The sequence below is a fragment of the Pseudopipra pipra genome, chromosome 6 (assembly GCF_036250125.1).
Source record: "Pseudopipra pipra isolate bDixPip1 chromosome 6, bDixPip1.hap1, whole genome shotgun sequence".
Lineage (NCBI taxonomy): Eukaryota > Metazoa > Chordata > Aves > Passeriformes > Pipridae > Pseudopipra > Pseudopipra pipra.
This window is the reverse complement of record NC_087554.1, coordinates 21,195,765-21,210,976: the sequence shown is the minus strand read 5'-3', so window position 1 is coordinate 21,210,976 and position 15,212 is coordinate 21,195,765. Positions and strand designations below refer to the sequence as shown.

The 15,212-nt window shown below is 33.0% G+C and overlaps 1 long non-coding RNA gene across 1 annotated transcript in view; it reads right to left on the bottom strand.

Annotated features, from left to right (window-relative positions):
- LOC135416781 (uncharacterized) overlaps positions 1-15,212 on the bottom strand; it is a 54,267-nt gene that overhangs the window by 26,675 nt on the left and 12,380 nt on the right. Inside the window, exon 2 of the long non-coding RNA XR_010431718.1 lies at positions 351-425. This is a non-coding gene — a long non-coding RNA (uncharacterized LOC135416781). The remainder of the gene's footprint in view (positions 1-350; positions 426-15,212) is intronic.

Here is a 15,212-nt window from a genome sequence, read left to right as displayed (position 1 = left end):
TTTCCATTTGGGTGAGCTACTGATAATTGTCTGCTAAATAGAAACCTCTGAAAAAGAGGTAACAAACCTCTCCAAGTCTAAGAGTGCTATGAAGCTGTAAATAGAGACACTGCTACTGTCAGTTATGATATTGGAGTTAAAATAAGAGTGAAAATACGGTGCTATCCTAAGATAATGCAATACATTTCCTATATGGCACAGCTTGATACAAAATGAGGAGCAGAGCAGTGAGAGACTTATTGAAAAAGCTGTTAAGAGAGAAACATGCAATGGCAAGTGGGAAAAGCACTATTAAGCCAGGTGAGAAAAGCACTGCATTGCATTATAGTATGAAGTGGTTGCTTACTTACATGTACAGCTATGTTGTTATACTATCAGTAGAGAAGAAGGAAGATTCATGGTCTTGTTTCCTTATCTTTGTGTAACTGGTAAAAGTTGTGTGTATTAGATAAAATAGTTAAAACCACAGACAGCAGAATTTAAGATTTTCAAGCTGGAATCAGGACAGCTGAAGTGGTAAAAGAGTGTAAGATCATAATAATTACTATGTTTTCTCTCTTGACAATATTATTATTTACCGGTCTTTTTTTTCCCATTTCACTCATTTAAAACCTACAATATATTTCTAGTTGATAGAATTTAATGGTCACAATATATGCAGAGAATTAGATTAAAAGGTACTAGTTTTTTGGTGTAAATTCTGTAATGAGCAGAAGCTTGGATTTAGCAAAGAATGTTCTTCCAAATGTCAAGTACTTTAAAATATCTATTGAATCTTTTTTATTTTTTTTCAATATTTCCAATAATTGTGTTTCCAATACACAATTACCTTGTGGATAGAAATTGATTTCTGAGCTTCGACTATCTCACCAAATAAATTCACAAAAAGAAACATTGGAAATGTATTTGAAGAAATTTTCCTAGAAATATTTTAAGTCATGAAAAATGAAAAAATCCCAACCCACATGTATGGCAAGATTTTGATTTTCTTTTTCAAGAGTATTCGGTATCTGGAGTCTGAAGAAGGAAAGCTGGATTCATATGACCAAGTGTAGTTTTTTATGGAGACTCAATAATAACATATGTATATTCATAAGGAAAAACATTCATTTAATTCATCAGGAGGAGGGTAATTACCTCAGTATGCAGATTTTTGCAAAATCTTATTCAGTCACAAATTATCTTCATCTATATTTAGCTCAGATATGATAAATCCACTGAGCTTACACATTTAAATAACATTTGGAAAAAAAATAAACTTTCAATAGGCAATTAAACAAAAGGACTACAATTATCACCATATATATGACCAAGGCAGATATCAAGTTACTAAAAATAATTCTGGTGAGATATATCACCCTTTAATATTACTTCTGATTGCTATAGCAATTAATGTCACAAATCTGTACACTCTCAATATAGTTTTCTATGAAAATCTCTAAAACTATGTAGGTGTTTCCTTTTTCCATTATTTTTTCATTTTTTTTTAATGCCACTGTATTTCATATTTAAGGAACTGCATTTCTGTGAATATTTAGGAAAATTAAAATCTGAATCCAATTTTGAAAAAGGACTTTTAATTACATAAGAAAATATTTTCTTATGATTCCATAAAGTCTCACTTGAGCTAGTTATTATGGAGACTGAAAGTAGTTCAGCTGTGCTAAAAAGAAACTAGAATCAGTGACCTACTCAAACATTTTCTCACTTTCTTGAGTAGATTTTGTAGTAGTGACTATTGTGAAGACACAACCTGTAAGCACTTTTTAAAGCCTGTTTAGCTTTTCCAGGTGTCTTTGAAAAATTGGTGCTGAACTGTGTTTTATATTAACTTAATTTGTTCAGAATTCCAGATGCAAAGAGCAATGCACAGTTGTACACTGCACATTTTATATGTTTTAATTAAAATATTTTCATGAGGATGTAGGTGCTTTACTACAATAAATCTTGGAAAGAAATATTATTGATAACTTAGAAAAACAGTAAACTTAAGTAACACAGGGATTCCAGTGCCATTCATTTCACTGATTGTTTTTAAATAACAACTCTAAACTATTAATTGATAACACTAGTTCCATAAATTGGTGCTCTGAGCCAGGATGTGTTATAGGTTGCCAAAAATGTCCCAAAGGCATGGCGCTCACAAAGTGCAAAGGCATCAAGATGTTTTTTTCTCTTCTGTGTTCCCATGCCAAACTTTCATAAGATTATGAGAATTATGGTAATATTACACACACAAAAAAGTGCTATTTAGTCTCCAGTGTTTGCAAACACAGTCATTACTTACACTATTGGCTACTGCACAAAATTATGATAAAAAGAATGGATCTTACAGAGCAAACAGATCACATTAGTGTAAATTTGAGTCATATAAGCAGAAATGTTAACTTTAAGAAAACTACTGGTTTCATGCTTAGAATCAAGACTCACTTCTGTACCTACAGTTGTGGACCACAATGGAGATAATCTGATAACTCTGAATGTACTGAGCTCTTTAAGATATTACAAATTTTATTCTGTAAACTGTGTTCATTATTTATTCATATAATTGTTTTCTTTTCTTTTCTTTTTCTTTTTTTTTTTTTTCAAACAGTGAAGAAAAAGGCACAAAAGTTCTTAGAACTATTTCGGTGTCTTGGAACATGAATTCTAAGAGGTTTACAAATTTTTTGTGACGACCTGAATATTTCTGAGGAGCACCTAAATAAGAATGTATAATGCAATAAAATACCTGTAACTGCTGAAAAGGAGAGCATATAAAGAAAGAAAATGCATATTTCATCTAAATTGTTCATAGGGCTTTTTATTCTGTCAAATATGACTGATATCATTTGACTGATATAAATTATTATTGATTTCCAGGCTCTGAGAAATCTTTTAGGCCCTGAAAAAAGATTTTAACCCTTTTTGGGTTTTAAATATTATTTTTATATTATCTTTTACAGAAGGTTTTATAAAGTTATTCATTTCATTATCTCATAATAATGACTGTAGTTAAACAGTACATTTACAGAAGATGACAAGGAACTGCTTCATTAGAATTTTATGTCCAGAAATAAGGCCCAAATCCATACAATCTTTGCCATATATATCAATGTCAGTAAAAGTTCAATTTAACACAGATAAGTGTTAAATTGATAGTTGCATTTGATAGAATTTTTGTCAGGAAAAGCTAAATAATCTAAAAGATTTAGGTTCATAGACCTTCTAATGACTTATAAAAAGGTGTGATTAAAAGGATCTCCAAAGATTACCTTCTCTAAAGTTTTTTGCATATGCAGACTCCTATATTCAGGACTGTAAAGGTATCATGAAGAGGTGCTCACAACATAATGCAATGCTTTTATTTAATCCGTAATGGATCACATCATAACCTGCTCTAGTAATTAATATTCAGTAGACTGGCAGACGCGGAGGCACCAGGCTCTGGATCACTTGCATGTGTGGACTATTTTCTGCGAGATGATTGAGTATTGCTTGTTCCTCTTTGAAGCCATGTGGGAGGAAAAGCAAGTTGAAGCATCAGTGCAAGCATTCCTTCCCAAGGAAAGTCATTAACACATCTGGTCTGTTACCTACAAAACTTGGGAGTTAATTGAACAAATATACACAAAGATGTAATGTGTTTGAAGAGATAGGGTCTTTAAGCTCTAAAACTGGCCATGTTTAGCTTTATTCCTACTGCAAGAGAATAGTAACTTGAAGTTCATGTCAGTCTTGTGGCCTATGAAAATCCATGGGAACTTTTCCATTGACTTCATTGTATCTTGGATCGGTCCCCTCTTACTCTGATTATATAAGTACACAAACTTTTAAACATTGCTGTGAAGCAGCATCTTCTGTACGTAAATTCTGTAATGGCAAACCCAATGTTTATAGTAGATCTTAAAGGCAATGGCTGACAATATGTAACCCATGTAAGACAAAAAAACCCTGCAGATCAAAATAAGAATTTCAGAAGAAAATCTGTGCTCCAGAAGGAAATTTGGCCATCGAACTAGAAATCAGCAGAGACAGGGTTAAATACAACTTATGTTACTCTTTGAAACATCAATGCCTGACATTTCACAGCAGTTAGTATGCCCAGATGCCCCCAGGGCTCAGCTGGTCCCTCCTCCATTCTCCACTGCGCTTTGAACAGTAAGACACCGCTAACAGGCAGCTAGCCCATGTGCTTTTGAGCCACTTTGCAGTAAAAAAGAGCAACACATGAGCTGGACTTACGTCAAATCCTTTCTGGAAATCTGAACATGTGATGTCCATTGAATTCCATTTTTGTGTCCTGTGGTAGTCTTGTCTTCAAAGAAACCTAACCAGATGGTGAAACTTGCCTTTCCTTTCTTAGAGGACATCAGTCTTTGCTCACACTGTGTATTTCTAAGTGTTTTTCCTGTTTTGATCTCTGAGAAAGACTTTGTAAGACACTTCCTGCAAGTGAAGTTTAACGACATTCTCAGATATGTTCTAACTCTTTTGTTAGTCTATGGCTCCATGATAACTACCTGAACCTACTGAACTTCAACTAAGACATCTTGAAAAAGTAATACATACAGAAGCTTCCCTGCAACTCTGGTCCTAAATCTCAGCTCACCATGGGTAAATAATAATGACTTCCATTTATATGAGCATTTTTAAGCCCTAAGATCCCAAAGCTTTTGCAAACTATTGTCCTGATTCTTCAGTCATCTATTTCAACAGGTAGAGGACAAAGTCCTACTGCCATAAATGGTAGCTTCTGGCATCGCAGAAATCACAGATGGGACAAAATTTTTCAGGTACAAAGTAGAATAAAATATATGGTTAAGAATAAATTCATGTTGTCATCATTTTAGAAAATTCTGGTGCAATTTGTTCAGCAACTCAAACATCGTCATTCAAACTACATTTTGACAGAAAAGTAGAAGTCAAGACTCCAACAACATTTAAACAGAACCCCAGTAGATTTTGAATGAGCATTAGTCTCTGAATTTATTTTTATATGTATTTCCTATGGTTCATAAATGCATGACCAGTGTAGACTCTGTTCTATACTGCTGGATTACTGTTACTACCTCAAAGAGCAATTACATATTCTTGTAATATTTTCTGTTCAGATACCACCCAGGCCAAACACTTTTTAGTCTTTAAGAGCGCAAAACAGTGCTGAAAGTTGTGCTTGATCATGCTATATTCGTTCCTGACAGCATAAGAACAATAGCAGTGAAATTTTCTAACAACTGCTTCCATATCTCTTTTGGAAGTAATAGTCTTTCAGGGGGTAATTTGTATTGTGTTTGTTTCTCCTCAGTCAAAAAACAAAAATTGTCTGTATGGACTTAGGGTGAAATCAGTTTGTGGAGGAAAATGAATCCCTTTCTTTCAGGTACTATAAATAAGTGTATATTTTATGCCTGTGTTTTATATTATGCCATAACAATGTAATCTCTTACAGATATACCAGAGAAAATTCTGCAGTAAAGCTATATTACTTGTTGCTGACATATCACATCTAAAACAACATTTCACTGTAAGGTAGGAATTACCCAACAGATAACAAGTCAATATATTTTCAATGAATAATTTGAAAGTTATGGCCTTTTAGTCTCTTTGGAATCTAACAATAAGTAGTACCTGATATTGCTATTTTTATTCACCGTAGTTGGTAATTATAAATAAACAAATAAGAGTTTTTGCATTAGTCATGTCATAAGCCATGCCATTTCTCTTATTTGTTAGGTTACTAATGGCACACGATATAGCTTCTCCTCTACAAATGAACAAATGAGATTATTTGATAAAAATATAACCAATGATAACAGAGAATAAACACTATTTATTTATGCAAAAAGGCCTTTGATTGTAGACAAATATAGGTGACCAGAAAAAAAGTACTGAGGAAAATTTTTTCTATTTCCCGTTATGACAGTTTGCACAGTACAGCTATAAGAGATGGGTAGCAGCTTTGGTGACTGAGGAGAAAGTTGTAAAAAGATTAACTGAAGAATTAAATTACAGTTGCCTCAATATGAGCTTGAGAGGACTTACATTTAACTAACTGTCCTAATTTAGGAACTTTACCTTCAGTTCATCTCATCTCTCAACTATAGAAATTTTATATATCTTGAAATTTATTTCCTTTTAGTGAACAATCTTTTATTTCTTATCTGTGAATAAAACACAATCAATAATGTATATTTTCTTCTAATCTTTGCCTTTCTAGTCTAATTGTCTGAGACAAAGGCATTGTGATATGCAAAATATATCTAGTTCAATACAGTGTTTGACTTGGTGGAAGAACTTCTAGGCAGTGATCAAACTAATGCTTATTATAAAATACAGTATGGAAATTGTTTGTATTTTACTCTATTTATAGACACTTTCAGATTGTCACCAGATAGTTGATTTTTATTAACTGAAAACTGTGCAGTTTCAGGTCATTTCAGTTCAAATATTATAAGCTGAGAACTAAGAATGTATACAAGTTCCTGTAGCAATTAAAAAAAGACAAACACAACCCACTTTCTTTCCAATAATTCTTTTATCCCTACGGTTATGTATTGGGACAAAAAGAGAGGAACAAGATGAGAATAAAGACATCCTGAACCATGTAATATATATAATTGCTTTTGGATTTTCACCTAGCAAAAATTTATGATTTATAATTTCTTTGTCACCCAGGCCTGGAGGGAATAAATGGAAAACCTATGTAAAAAAAGCCTATTTTATATATGTTACTCAGGGATGAACAAGCACTATTTTATGGAGAGATTGTTTAGTTAAGCTAGAGAGTTATGTGTAAGCATATATTCTTCTTTTTCTGCCTAAAATAACTAAGGAAATTGAGTGTTTCAGAGAATAAATTCCAGATGAAAGATGTTTAAGTTATGTGTTGCTTTCCACAGATACATAAAGTTGTAAAAAAACCACTTCTTTTTTTTCTAGACAGAGGTTATTCTTAGTTCATCAGGTATAATGCCTTACTTCCATTATTGACCAACACCTGTTTATTCAAAAGAGAGTAACAGTTGCTTACTGCCTACAATCCAAGTGTGCTTGCCACATACAGACATTCCTTCTTGTCTCTTCCCGATCAATTTATATCTTCAATTTATGTCCCTTTATGTCCTATATTTTCTTTTACGTATTATTGCAAAGAGCAAATATCTGATAGAAAATCATAAATATGTATCTTTCAAAAAATGAAATGTTTAGACATAAAGAAAAAGGAAAGAAAAAATTAAAATTATACCCTGCTTTTCAACGTGTATTTTGAAACAATCATACTTATGGTTAAGTGAAACTTTCATCTTTAGCACATCATCCCTACTGTACTTCCATGAAAGTCTGATAAAGCTGCTAATCATAAATGATTTCCTAACAGTTGCTGATGGAGCATTTCCATTTAAATATGGTAGAAGATATTAACAGACAAATAGAATACATTTCTAGCTGATCATCAAGTAAATTAGCACTAGCCATAAGTATAGTTATCTAAAAGTCTGCTTGCCTGCTTTTTGGTTTATTCATCATCTGTTGTCAATTTGTTATATGACAGATGTGTCATATAATAAAGGCTTGTTTAAATTTGGTTCATTATAACAAAAATAGTGGGTAGTAGATATTTCCAATGTTTTCTATCATGATTCAGATAAGAATATAATAATGGCTGTAGTGAGTTAATCATTCTGCTCCAATAGTGTCATATAGTCCAACAGCTGTAAGCAGGTGACAATACAATGACAAAAAAAAGGAAAGCATATATTAATAGCAATTTCTAATAATACTCTTCTATTTTCCCAGTACTATTTTTCCAAGTACTTTTACCTCAAGACACACGTGGGGAGATTTTCAAGTAATTGATTTCGTAATCCTGTTCAGTTCTGTTCAGTGTTGCTTGCCTCCATCAAAACTTTCTGCAGCTACACTATCCTTTACTCAGAGTGAAGCAAAATACAAGTAAGCCAAGCCAAAAGATTCATATAAAGGTTTATTAACTTGTATAAAAAAACATTTTCAGTGACAGAAAATATTCTGTCTTATATGCCTAGTCAAAAAGGCAGTTCCTGTAACTGTGACCCAAAGTATAGCACATGACCTAGTAATACTAATTTCTCAATACCTCTTAAATGAGCATTCCATTATCAGTCAGTGGTCCCAGGATAATTATCAGTAAATCTGGAAAATCATCTACAGGGAAATAGAAACAGCTCATGAGGAGACACATTTTCTTTGAGAGAAATGACAGGGCTCTTGGACGCAGAAGATTGATTTTGGTAAGATCTGTCCTCATGGAGAGCTAAGAAGTCAATGTTTTTTCTTTTTCTGTCTACCGGTATAATTGTATTACTGTGGCTCTTGCCTATTTTAATTTTTATTGAAATACCTTCTTGGAAGATGGTCCTGAAACAGAGCTCCTACCTCTCTCCTGATGTTGATATGAAATTTAGAAGGACACTGTGGAAGTGTCATGTCCTCCTACATACTCCTTTTAAAGGGTGATGTTATTTGATCTCTGTCATCATAGAATAACAGTTGTTTGCATTAAGTTACCATTTAGTCCATATAGAGCTGCATTTGGAAAGCTTGTGGGTACATCCTTTGAATTCACACAATCATGACTATTCAAAGTACTGTAACACATGAGGAACTTGACTCACTTATTTCTTCATCTTGCCACCTTGGCATATGCATATTTCAAATTTACATTAGCACATTGATTCATGTTTTTCCATGGTTTGATTGACATTCAGAATACTAAATTACCTCAGTTCTGGAATATCTTTAACTGATTATAGCCTTGAGACACCCTCTGATAAATGGCTGTGCTCTAATTTTCAGAAGCAAACACTCTCATAATCAAAGGAACCTTCTGTTTATGCACTTCTCATCTGGCAGTATCACAAAAATGCTTTTAAATTTGTCCGTGAGCTTTAAAATTTATGGGTTTATAAATACTATTATCTAGTTTCATGTTTGAAGTTATAAATCCTTTTTATTCCATGTCACTTGTTTTAAATTTATTCAGATTTCTATATCATCTGTTTGGCTTCTATTCCAAGACAATTCATGGTCTCAAGAAAATGTTTTTTTGCTATTATTTTGAGAAAGACATAATTGTGACAGCCAGATCCAGCTAATAAATAGTTATTAGAGCCAGAAATCAAATTTCTTGGGATGATAAGGAGGCTGCAAAAGATTATATAGAGTGATGCATTCTCTAATATCTATATAAACCAACTATTTCAAAGATTCAGCATAGACTTTAAGGGAGATCCAAAACTATTTTTGAGATACAACTGCCAGAGAAGATCTAAGAAATTAGCACCACCTCAATAAGAAGGATGTGGGCTTATACTTATGAGCTAGGGCAAAAATCTTACTAGGGAATTCTGATCAGAGTTTGGAAGATCCTTGGATTCAATTGAACAGGCTGCTCATTCTAATTAATTCTAATTCACAATCATATTACAAATAAGAGTTTTTTCTGCTCTGGGACTAGCTTCTGTAGGTCCAAAAATTATACCTTAATTAAATGTATTATAGCTAAAACTTACATAAAACATGAAAAGTTCTAGCTGTGTTGAATTTCTCATAGACAAACATTCAATTGCAAAGAAATTCCTATTGGACCCAGAACTCAGAATCAATATGGACCGAGATGAATATAAGATTGAATTTTTGCCTCTTTTTTTTTAATACATTGATAAAAACCGATAAGAAGTTAAAATCTTCAGCCTCACAAATAAAAAGGGAGTTACAAGAGAAAATTGATTCTCCATTGTCTTTTAAAGATAATATGTTGATAAAAACAGTTAGAGAAAGAAAACATAATTTGTGAATCTAATAACACCTAAATTGGACCTGTTAATCTCATTTGTACATGGTCATTTTGATTTCCAAATTAACAGGAGTGTATGATCAACAGCAAATTAGGCCACAACTGTCTTACTTTCAAATTATTTATGTGATGTGACCACATTGACCTTTACCTTTGCCATGTCAATTAAAAGCTTAATTTTCAGTTTGGGTAATCTTGTGCACTTGTAGCAGGTTTTATCTGTGGATTATGGAATAACTCACATATGGTAGAAAGACCAATTTCACTAAAACACAGGATCAGAGAAGTTCATCCAGTACATTGTGAAGATCCTTGTTTAATTTAAGCCTGCAACTGTCACTTCCTTTACAAACCATGAAGAAGGCCTCCATTTTGTGAAGCAAATCTAGACTTGATGATCCTTAGTGATCTGCGTGCAATCCTGGAATATATGTTCACTTCTTAACTGAATTTATGTAGCTTGTTGGTTTATTGAGAATATTTTGCTGTCTTACAGAACCTTTGCAAATACAGCTTGAAGGGTGCTGTACTGGTTGATTTACCTTCTATGAGCACATAGTTACAATGAAACATGAAGTATTTCAACATAGTGTGGTACAATGGCATTCGAGGATAACCAGATTGGTTTGTAATAAAGCTTCTGTCTATGATGCAGTGTCAAAATGTTTTTGTCATCATGTGGGATCTGTTAAATGCTTTCCTGTGGGTCACACAACCCCTGCCTAAACAAAGCAAAACTAATTCTTGGCTTGTGATAAGAAGAGTCAGACCTTAACAACAGTAGGCATATTTTAAAGTTTTAAAAATCTCAAAGCTATATTACATCAAACCCACTTCAGCTATTTAATTTATTTCATTCATCTATGACTACAAAAATGTAGTATTCTTATAGCACCTTATGTTTTAATACGTAAAAAAAAAAATGGACTGGGGCTGGGACATTTAAGAATGTGCTCCCTTCTTTCTCTGCTCAAACCCCCAGAGATCTCAAAGTGATTTAAAATGTCCAGGATTCTTATTCTCATTTTTTACCAGAAGTGATAGAGTCACTGAGGCCTAGAAACATTGAAGTAACTTGCAAAAGTTCAAGGAGTTTGTGACCTTGCTAATCGGTCATAGGATAAGAATAAAAGCTAAAACCACTGGCACGCAGGAAAGGCCATTAGGCTGTACCTTGCAGCTTGCAGTAGAATAAAGCCATTCTTCATATGCCTTCGTTCAACCGTTCTTCAAAGCCTATGGTAGTATGTAACAACTGAATACAGAATTACCATACATAGAGAAAGTAAAACTACTAGATTGCTTAGTCTGTCCTCCTACTACCACGGAATTTTAAACTTTTTCAGAATTTTGTCAAGTATGATATTAATCGTTGATGTCAAATAGTAGCAAACATATGAAGTAATCAGGGCTAAAATACCATATTTATGATGTAAATATGAAACACAAATACTCTACAATTAATAAAGAAGTAGGGTTAATTTAGTAGCCTCTGTTATCAATCCCAAAATACTATCCTCTCTGGCTATAGTTGGCAGATGGATTGAAATCCAGGCTATGTCACACTAGGTATTGGAAGCTCCTATTAGATTTGCTAAATTCTGTTCTATTCTTATGTCTGTTACGGTTCACAACTGACACTTCCTGTCAGAAGAAGTAGCAGAATCAAGTCACATTTTTATCCTTTCTAAAGGCATGATTTCTCAAATGAAGAGTCAAATGCTTCTGGCTTATACTGGAGCATGACTCGTGCCTTCAGCTCTGCTTCAGATTTTCTACATAGACTGAAATTGTGACAATTTCTCCTGCACAACTCCAGATATATTAACATCTCTAGTTGCTGTTATACATATGTAATTAAATAAATGTAATTTACAGGCTTGCCAGAAGAGTTTTAAACAAAAGACTTAAATTTAAGCTAGATATTCAATTGACAGACATTTATTTTCAAGTGCACAAGATTTGTCCATATTTTTAAAATAGTATCACAATAAAGACAAAAACTCAATAAATGGTAGTGCTCTGTAGACTAATTTTTTAAAATGTTACCTCTGGTTTATTTTTTTTTTCCAGACTTGGATTTTATAGATATAAATATCAGGAATATGTCCAAAACATTCTAATAGACTTGGTAATTTCCCTTATCTAAGTGAACCAATACCTTTTATCTAGCAATGTACAAATAAAGTAATGAAAATACTTTACTTCTCCTGTCACTGCAGTGGCAATTAGAGCAGATAGACTGTTAGAGAAAGAGATATAAAGGGCTTTAGGAAACAATTTTTATGGAACAACATCTTTATGTGACTTATTTATCAAAACAAAATAAAATGAAGTAAAATTTTAAGGATTTTCAAATGCTTATTTTTTATTTGAGACGGAGAGAAGAAAACTCTCTTCATCATAGCTTGAAACAGCATTTTTTTACTAGGTGTGTAATTTTAATTTTTTTTTCATAGTAATTGAAATAGGCGCTTAAAATGAATATATTAGGTAGCATTTGGACACAGTTTTACATTATCAAGAAAATTTGTCAGAACTGTATAAAGAAAAGGAGTATGGTCAATCTATTAAAAAATCACCATTAAATAGTAACATTATAGAAGTAATTTTAGAAAATATATAAATCAGTATTAGCATTCTTTTATTTTTTAGAAAATCCAGAGTGCTTTAAAATATCTGAGCAGTTGAATTTATTGACAAAGGTCTTTATTAATATCCTGTAATGATTTTTTTTTCCTAGATCCTCCCAGTTAGTTCTTTTGTACAAAGTACTTATATTTCAAAACTTCTATTTGGAGCCTGTCTGTATTCCTCAAATCTGCAAAGTTTGGGTGGTATGGGGGAATAGAATGTAATCTCAACAATTTTAAAATACATCTATTGGCTATTGTATTACAATAACTGTTTTGGACATACACAAATTGTGAATTGTTGAATAGAACCTCTTAATTGTTATCTGTAAGTTCTTATATTGATATAACAAGAATTGTAGCCACAACCTTCTCTTCATTATAGTGCAGTTGAGGCAACTTTTAATAACAGAGTTTTCCAGACCACAAGTGCGTAGGCAGCTCTGATAATTATACTTTCATTTAATTTTTTTAGGCTATTTCAGGACGTCCATTATCTTGAAGTTTCTGTAGCAGGCAGTTTGTATAATATAGCACAGCTGGTACCTCTCATGTCTGAGGTTAAACACTTTGATTACTATTTTCTTATTTTTTACTTCTTTTTTTCCCCTCTGCGGTCAAAACATGAGTTTATAGAAAAAATTAAATCAATTCCACACATAGAAATTATTTCCAAACAACCATAACCATTTATTTCTGACTTTCCATTTAGCAGAAATCAGATTTTGTAACTTGTTTTTTTTTATTATTTTTTAAAGCATGCTGGGAAAACCAGGTCTGGCAGCCTCTGTGAAGGACTCCATCTCAGGTTTTTTGCCCAGCAGAGCCTTCCTTAATCTAACTGCATTTTACATTGGAAAATTATTTTAGTTTCTATCTCCAGTTCGTGCATTATCTTGGTCATTTGCTTCAGCACAGAACTGTTGCTCTTCTCATTTCTAACATATAGAATGTTTACCATTAAGTGTGATGGAACCTCTTATGTTTTTCTTAATAGTACAAATAAACCTAAATATTACATCAAAATTCTCACTAAAAAATCCTATTTGCATCAGTATAAATGACTTGGATTAACACCATATTTCTTGCTAGAACTAAGGAAGAAATAGATCTACCACATATCAAACCTCTGCCTGTAAGGTGCAAGAAATAGGCTGCCTTGGAAAAAGGGAATTGTAGAGAAAAAGGAAGAAATCAATAATGTGTCAAGTTGCTTTTCTGCTTTGAGAATGCTCAAAAAAGATTAAAAAAAGATCCAAACCACCACTATATTTGAATACTTCCACCTTATTCCCAAAGATAAAAACTCAGACTGATTTCTCAGAAAACAAAGACTTATCCTGTTTTATTCAAGGCATAAGCTAGTTTATCAGCCTAAATAGGTCTAATAGCCTAAACAGAACTACAGTTCATGGTACACAGGTAAAGGACTGATAATTTTCTTGTCCAAAGTATCAACTTGGTGTGAAAAATAAGAACTATGGAATAGGATGAAGAAGAAAGAGTAACCTTAATAGCTGTATGTGCAAGGATCTAATATTCTTTCAGAAGCAAAGCCAGAAGAGACTCCTTATAAATTCTCAAGTCTTCTGCTCTAGGCATACTTCATCACTGGTGTGCAGATAAAACCAGAATTACCTCTGCATACAGTGAATATTCTTAACAGCCGAAGGATCTGCATTCAGCAATAGTAGCCTGAGAAGGAATTTATATTGGAAAAGAAGAAAAAAACTAGCATGAAAGACAACAGTAGAGAAAAACAATTGTCCTAATAATACCAGCTAGTGTCCTCCCACCACATATTTGTGTTTCAATCTAATCTTAAATCACCAAAATAAGAGTGAATATGATCTATCCTCAGCTAAATTTCCTTACTGAGTCACAGTTGGGGAGATAAACAGCATAGAATGAATTTCTACTGGTCCTCTGGATTAAATCACAAAAATCAAAGACCCCCAACATTCAACTCTTTTCTTTTGGCTGACAGCATAACAACTTACCAGCTACTTGTTTGATCAGTAGAACTATTTCTCTACATCTCAATGAAACAAATTACTCTCCCAATTATTTCTGATTTAGACCCAATATCACCTTGTAAGCAAAAGCCAAGAAAATGCTGTAAGTGGATACTGTCAGAGACATTAGCCAGTAACAAAAGATATTTGGAAAACTTCCATATGTATACCGTGAAGTGCTAGTTGTAACTTTTAACTTTTTGACTTTTAATATATGAAATGTTGTTCATATATGAAATTTCTATTTTTTTTTAATAAAATGCTATAACTGCAGTGTGATGTTCACACCTGGACTGCTGAGATAGACCAGAAAAGATGTGTCTGGCTGACATTCTGCTATGTCCATTCACTCTCCCCAGCTCCCATAGCGTTCCAAAATGAAAGATTCATTTTTCCTTCTCCTGACACTAATGAGATTATTTCTTTGATTTCATTGTAGGAAGAACTGCACTATTACTGAGGAAATAATTTAGATTTTTCCTCTACCAGTCTAGATATATTTAAGATTTAAAGGAAGTAATCCAGAACAGAAACCTACTTGAAAGTGGAGCATAGCAGTAAATGGTAGAATCTGGGAAAAGTCTGTCCTTTTTGAATCAGAGCTGCAGTCTTTTTGCAGCAGAAAATGTGTAAGGTGAAAAATGTGACAGAAACAATAGATCAGGTCATATATTGGGCAGTGTTTTGAATTGTGACCCAAATGTGTTTTAACTTGATTCACTCATTGCTATACTTGTCCTTTTGTCT